This window comes from Tupaia chinensis, unplaced genomic scaffold (assembly GCF_000334495.1).
Source record: "Tupaia chinensis unplaced genomic scaffold, TupChi_1.0 Scaffold145685_1, whole genome shotgun sequence".
NCBI classification, from domain to species: domain Eukaryota; kingdom Metazoa; phylum Chordata; class Mammalia; order Scandentia; family Tupaiidae; genus Tupaia; species Tupaia belangeri.
This window is the reverse complement of record NW_006205542.1, coordinates 254,201-261,020: the sequence shown is the minus strand read 5'-3', so window position 1 is coordinate 261,020 and position 6,820 is coordinate 254,201. Positions and strand designations below refer to the sequence as shown.

The following is a 6,820-nucleotide window of genomic DNA, read 5'->3' as shown; positions in this document are numbered from 1 at the left end:
CGCCACAAGCTCTTCTCCATTCTCCTCTCGGGATCTTGGGCATGCACACGTATGTGCCTGGCATGAGTTTAAGCCACTGGGTCCAGGACTTAAACTGTGGTTGACTACATGGGAATTCAGTGACATAGCCATTACTGTAACTGCTGGTCCTGCACCTACATTTTCTAGTCTATAACACAAAATGTCTGGAGCCCACACTCTGAGGTGAAGGAATTTAAAGCAAGGCTCTGGAGACTTAGTACTAACGACCACTGCGTGGAGCTCTGTTGGTGTCAGTCTCATCTAGTTCCACTTACTGTCGGTTTCTGAGCCGTGGCAGGGCTTCTACTATTGATGTCCCCCAGTCATCTCTGCCCAAACCCACCTTGCCTGATGGTAGGTGTCAGGGACAACTTGGGAGCAAGAAAAATTAATGATAGAGTTTTTTCTTCTTAAAATTTTAAAGAATTATTCTTATTTATTTATTTATTTATTTATTTTCAGTTTGCTACAGGACACACGCCTGTACCAGAGAGAGACAGAGAGAGAGGAGAAAGAGAGAGGGGAAGTGAGAAAGTAAGCCACCAGATCCTGGACTCGAACTGTAGTCAGCAATATGGAAGGCAGCACTCTAACCACCATGCCACCTGCCGGCCCAATGCTAGAGTGTTGAAGTTGTTTGTGGAGTGATGTGAGAGGTGATCTTTCTTGTAAGTGTCCCTGCCATTAAACTTCAGGTAGTTCTGAGAAAAACAAACTGGATTTAGAAAAGCAAAAGACAATGAAGGAAGTATATAATCTTGAAAGTATAAAACAAGATTGGGATTGTGAAGCAGGATCTGATAATCAGCCTCTTAGTGATAATTGATGAACGAATTGTGGATATTTAGTTGACAGTTTTTTTGAGGAAGCACAGAAGATTGGTGTCAAATACTTGTCTGCCACTGAACAGAAGAAACAGGTAGATTTAAGTATAAAATTATAGCAGAATAGATTCTCAGTTGATGGTGATTTCAGAAGTTATTCTGATGGTGCACGTCAGCAGTCTCTGAGCTCTCTCAAAAGGTTGGGGGATTATCCTCAGAATTACAGGGACTTTTTTTTTTCTTTTTTTGGAGAGGTTTTCACTATAGGGCGCGTGTGCTCGCCAGAAAGACAGAGAGACAGAGAGACAGAAAGCAAGAAGTCACCCCCAGGGGGGATGGCCACGCCACAATCCCTTCTCCTCCATTCTCCTCTCGGGATCTTGAGCATGCATGCACACGCGCCCAGTGTGAGTTTTAAGCCACCAGGTCTGGGACGTGAACCGCGGTCTACTACATGGGAGTCCAGTGACATAGCCATTACACTAACTACTGGTCCCTACAGGGACTTTTTAATAGAGAGGAGGTGGATACTAAGGTTGAAGATAAGAAAAATGAAGTATATATGTCTACGAAGCCTGTGTTCCAGCCCTTCACAGGACAAGGTGACAGACTAGGAAGGGCAACACCAAAAATTGTTGCAAAAGCAGAGTATTGAAGTTGAAAATAAAAATAATTTGTCTGCTGTTCCACTGAACAACTGGGAATCCATCACTAGTGTACAGATCTGGTTAGCCAATGGGAAAAGGATTGTCCAGAAATTTAGCATTTCTCATAGGGTAAGCCACATCAAGACTTAGTTGTAAAATATCAAGGATCTCAAAGACATCTTCCTTGTTCCTTGGCAACAGTGCTTCCTTTCCTCAGGTAGCTAGATGGAACACTCACACTGGAAGAAGCAGATTTACAGAACGGTGCAATCAGAGCTTCCAAAATATGGCTGAACCTGGGAGAGAACTTTCGTAAGATTGACTTTTGATAGACTAAGTGGAAATTTTGCAGAGAAATGATGATTTAAGGGAACATGCAAACCAAAATGGAGAAAAGGAGAAGTCCGACTCACTGGACTTTTCCTTCAAGTTCTATTTAACTCTCTCTGACAAGATGCTTTTTAAATAAGTATAAGATAGGAAAGTAAAATATGACTGGAATCTGATGCATTTTTTCCAAAGGGATACTCAGAAAGGAAAATATGCTTATTTTCTCTTCTTAAGTATCAACCATTCAATTAAAAAATTGGTCGTTACACTAACTCCTCACATAGAAGTAGCCTTTGTCATTTGTTTTAAATGCATTTCTTTTTGCACAAGTAATTCATATTTTTTGCAGAAAATTTAAAATGTAGATTTGCTAAAATGATCTTTAAATCATTTATTACTCTACCATTCAAAAATAACTGGCCATGAATAACATTTTGGTATGTGTCCTTTCAGATATTTTTTCAGTGTATCAGTTTTAGTTTGTTGTAATTAAAAGTTGGTTATTAAAAGAAAAATAACAAAACAAACCAGTTAGTTTTAGTTATCACTGGAATGTTCTCTGTGAAGAAATTTTATTGGGGGGGGGTAGGGAAGGTGGAAATTGATAAAAACTCTATTTCTGTGTAAATCAGTGAAGTAAAGACATATTCATGCAGAAACCCAAGAACAGAAAAGTTCTTGAGAATACAATCACCTGAAAAATCAACAAAGTTCTAGGATGGGCTTTGGACTTGACAGACCAGGGCAAGTTTATTGAGAAATCAAGGAGTGAGGAGACCCTGTCACCATCCGGCTGTACATGCTAGCATAATGCAAGCTTTTAATTGTCACTATCAAAACCTTCAATATCAGACACTGGCGTTAGCTAAACATGCAAATTAACAGATACATTTTCCATTGGAAAAGGACACGGCATAAGTGTAATCTGTGCCCCACTAATAGTCAGTTCCGAGACTATAATCCAATTTGTGAGAATTTGGGAATGCCAGATTTGGATCATCTTCTTGTCTCTAAATCTAATTCCAACCTTCAGACCATTTCTTTCCTTCCTTCTTTTTAGAATGCCTTACTTTTACTCCATTCTGTACTTAAGCATCACACAAAGTCGAATTACCTTCTCTTCCAGAGGTAAACTATTTATTATAAGTAACCGTTCATGTAAAGGAAGATGCTTGTTGGGCAGCAGTGGTGGAGTAAAACTACACACTGCCACGTCTTTGGTATCACATTGGCAATTTGGCACAAAATATCCCAGAAAATTTGCACTTCAAACACTGAAGGTTTGTTGTCTCTTCAGGATCTGGGAGACGTCTGGGAGCAGGGGCTGCTACTTGTTTGCTTTTAGTCAACCTTACTGCGAAGGCAGTTTTAAATATAAAGGAGGTTCTGAGTTTTTAATTTCTCACAGGAAGAAAAGCTTTTTGCTTCTTGCCCTGACCTATTTAGACTTTACTAAGCAGATGTTGCTGGAAAAACAAGAACTTTCCTTGTCTGCTTGAAATGCCATAAAAATGATGAGAGCACAGCGGGTCCATTTATAAACTACAACTCTTCTAAGTCACAACCAACAGCATTCTAATTCAGACTTTCCAGACTTCATGAATTTCTGTAACTTTGCGGAAACACTTTTCTACCAAGTTAAACAACACTGTAAGCTCTTAGATTCTGGATTCTTTATCATTCGTTACTGTGCTAAAGATATATATAGAAAAGGAGTTAATATGTGTGTGGGAGTTACCAGCCTATTTGAATATCACATTAAGAAATCTTTTGAAATGTGTAAAATCATAGCTATAAATAATGTTTTTAGAGCTGGTATGTCACTGATGGGCTCTGCACATCTCGAAATAATTGGAAAGGAGATTTTCTACTGTGATATAGTTGTTCTACCTAACATTCCTCTTCTTCTAGGTACTGAAAATAAGAAGAGAGTAACACCATGCTAAAGAAGGACACGGTAAATACATATTCATAAGGTTGGGGGTTTTTTGTTTGTTTCTTTTCCCCAGTAGTAAGGCTGCAGCTTGGAAAAGTGGACAGTCTGTGCTAAGACGAATCTCATATATTCTATGAATCTTAGTGGAATCATTCTGGTTTTAAAGTCTTTCAGTATGCTGTTGAACAAATTTGATTTAACAGTATTACTCACCTAGTGTAAATCATTATAACTTCACCCTGTGTTCCCTAGTATTCCCTACAAGTTACCTAACTTCTGTAAGAATATTGTTTTAGTAATAATTTAATAATGACATGCAATATGTATTGATTGCTTGCATATGATGGGCATATGCTAAGCAATTTAGCACTTTATCTCATTTAATCTTCACAGCAACACAGTGCAGTTGTATTATTAATAGATGATATTGGTCCTTTGAGGTTAAGTGACTTAAACATATAGCTGGTATATTGTTTCACTAGTGTATTATATCCCAGAAAATTTGCACTTCAAACACTGAAGGTTTGTTGTCTCTTCAGGATCTGGGAGACGTCTGGGAGCAGGGGCTGCTACTTGTTTGCTTTTAGTCAACCTTACTGCGAAGGCAGTTTTAAATATAAAGGAGGTTCTGAGTTTTTAATTTCTCACAGGAAGAAAAGCTTTTTGCTTCTTGCCCTGACCTATTTAGACTTTACTAAGCAGATGTTGCTGGAAAAACAAGAACTTTCCTTGTCTGCTTGAAATGCCATAAAAATGATGAGAGCACAGCGGGTCCATTTATAAACTACAACTCTTCTAAGTCACAACCAACAGCATTCTAATTCAGACTTTCCAGACTTCATGAATTTCTGTAACTTTGCGGAAACACTTTTCTACCAAGTTAAACAACACTGTAAGCTCTTAGATTCTGGATTCTTTATCATTCGTTACTGTGCTAAAGATATATATAGAAAAGGAGTTAATATGTGTGTGGGAGTTACCAGCCTATTTGAATATCACATTAAGAAATCTTTTGAAATGTGTAAAATCATAGCTATAAATAATGTTTTTAGAGCTGGTATGTCACTGATGGGCTCTGCACATCTCGAAATAATTGGAAAGGAGATTTTCTACTGTGATATAGTTGTTCTACCTAACATTCCTCTTCTTCTAGGTACTGAAAATAAGAAGAGAGTAACACCATGCTAAAGAAGGACACGGTAAATACATATTCATAAGGTTGGGGGTTTTTTGTTTGTTTCTTTTCCCCAGTAGTAAGGCTGCAGCTTGGAAAAGTGGACAGTCTGTGCTAAGACGAATCTCATATATTCTATGAATCTTAGTGGAATCATTCTGGTTTTAAAGTCTTTCAGTATGCTGTTGAACAAATTTGATTTAACAGTATTACTCACCTAGTGTAAATCATTATAACTTCACCCTGTGTTCCCTAGTATTCCCTACAAGTTACCTAACTTCTGTAAGAATATTGTTTTAGTAATAATTTAATAATGACATGCAATATGTATTGATTGCTTGCATATGATGGGCATATGCTAAGCAATTTAGCACTTTATCTCATTTAATCTTCACAGCAACACAGTGCAGTTGTATTATTAATAGATGATATTGGTCCTTTGAGGTTAAGTGACTTAAACATATAGCTGGTATATTGTTTCACTAGTGTATTATAATAATAATAATAATAATAATAATTGCTAGGATTTATATAGCAAAAAATGTAAATATTAGATCTTCCTTTTTAAAGTTTATTTCATCTGTAAGTAAGAGCGAGACCATAAAACAGGCATCCCTCAGCAGGGTTGTCATGCCATGATCCACTCCCAGTCTCAGCTGACCAAGATAATGGGCATGAATGTGTCCCAGCTGCACAATGAGGCTCTTTGGTACAAACTGGGGACCTTTCCATGTAGGTTCACTTGCATCATTGTCTGGTCTCTATATTGAATCTTGACATCAGCCTAGAAATGGAAAAGAGAAAAATACCAGAAACTTATAGTGTAAACAGAATCTGAACTCTATTAGTTTCATCTCAACTCCTTAAATATTAAGCTCTAAAGAGATACTGTTCACCAAGATTGAGCCAGGAGGATATAGAAAGTCTGAAAAAGCCCATAACAAGCCAGGACATTGAGTCAGTAATAAATAACCTCCCAAAAAAGAAAAACCCTGGTTTTTATGGCTTCACCTCTGAATTCTACAAAACTTTTTTTTTTAAAGAATTATTTATTTAATTTTATTTATTCATTCATTTTTATCTTTTAATTTGACCAGAAAGACTCAGAAAAAGAGAGAGATTGAGAGAGGGAAAGTGAGAAAGAAAGCCACCAGGTCCAAGATTCAAACCACGGTCGGCCATGTGGGAGTCCAGTGCCCTTATCCACCACACCACCTGCCGGCCCTGTGAATTCTACAAAACTTTTAAAGAAGAGTTAACTCCCATTCTGCTCAAGTTATTCATAAAGATCCAAAAGGGTGAATCACTCCCTAATTCTTTCTATGAAGGCTTCATCAACCTTATCCTTAAAACAGATAAGGACAGGATAAGGAAGGAAAACTATAGACCATTATCTCTGATCATATCCAACAACTTATAAAAAGAGATTATACATCACAACCAGGTAGGCTTTATTCCAGGGATGCAAGGTTGGTTCAATGTACACAAAACCATAAATTTAATACACCATATTAACATAAAGAAAGATAAAGACCATATGATCATATCAATTGATGCAGAAAAAGCATTTGATAAGAAACAACATCCCTTCATGATCAAGACTCTCAGCAAAATTGTCATAGAAGGGTTATTTCTCAACACAATAAAAGCTATCTATGAAAAACCCATAGCGAACATCGTCCTGAGTGGAGAAAAGCTGAAAGCTTTTCCATGAAAAACTGGTATAAGACAAGGATGCCCACTTTCTTCACTGCTTTTCAATATAGTACTGGAAGTCCTCGCCAATGCAATCAGAAAAGAGAATAAAATAGAAGGCATTCAAATAGGAAATGAAGAGGTGAAACTCTATCTGCAGATGACATGATTGTATACATAGAAGACCCAATTG

The 6,820-nt window shown here is 37.4% G+C and overlaps 1 pseudogene; it reads left to right on the top strand.

Moving 5' to 3' along the window:
• The first annotated feature begins 760 nt into the window (after window positions 1–760).
• Window positions 761–6,820, top strand: part of LOC102469739 (UBX domain-containing protein 2A pseudogene) — a 12,542-nt pseudogene continuing 6,482 nt past the window's right edge.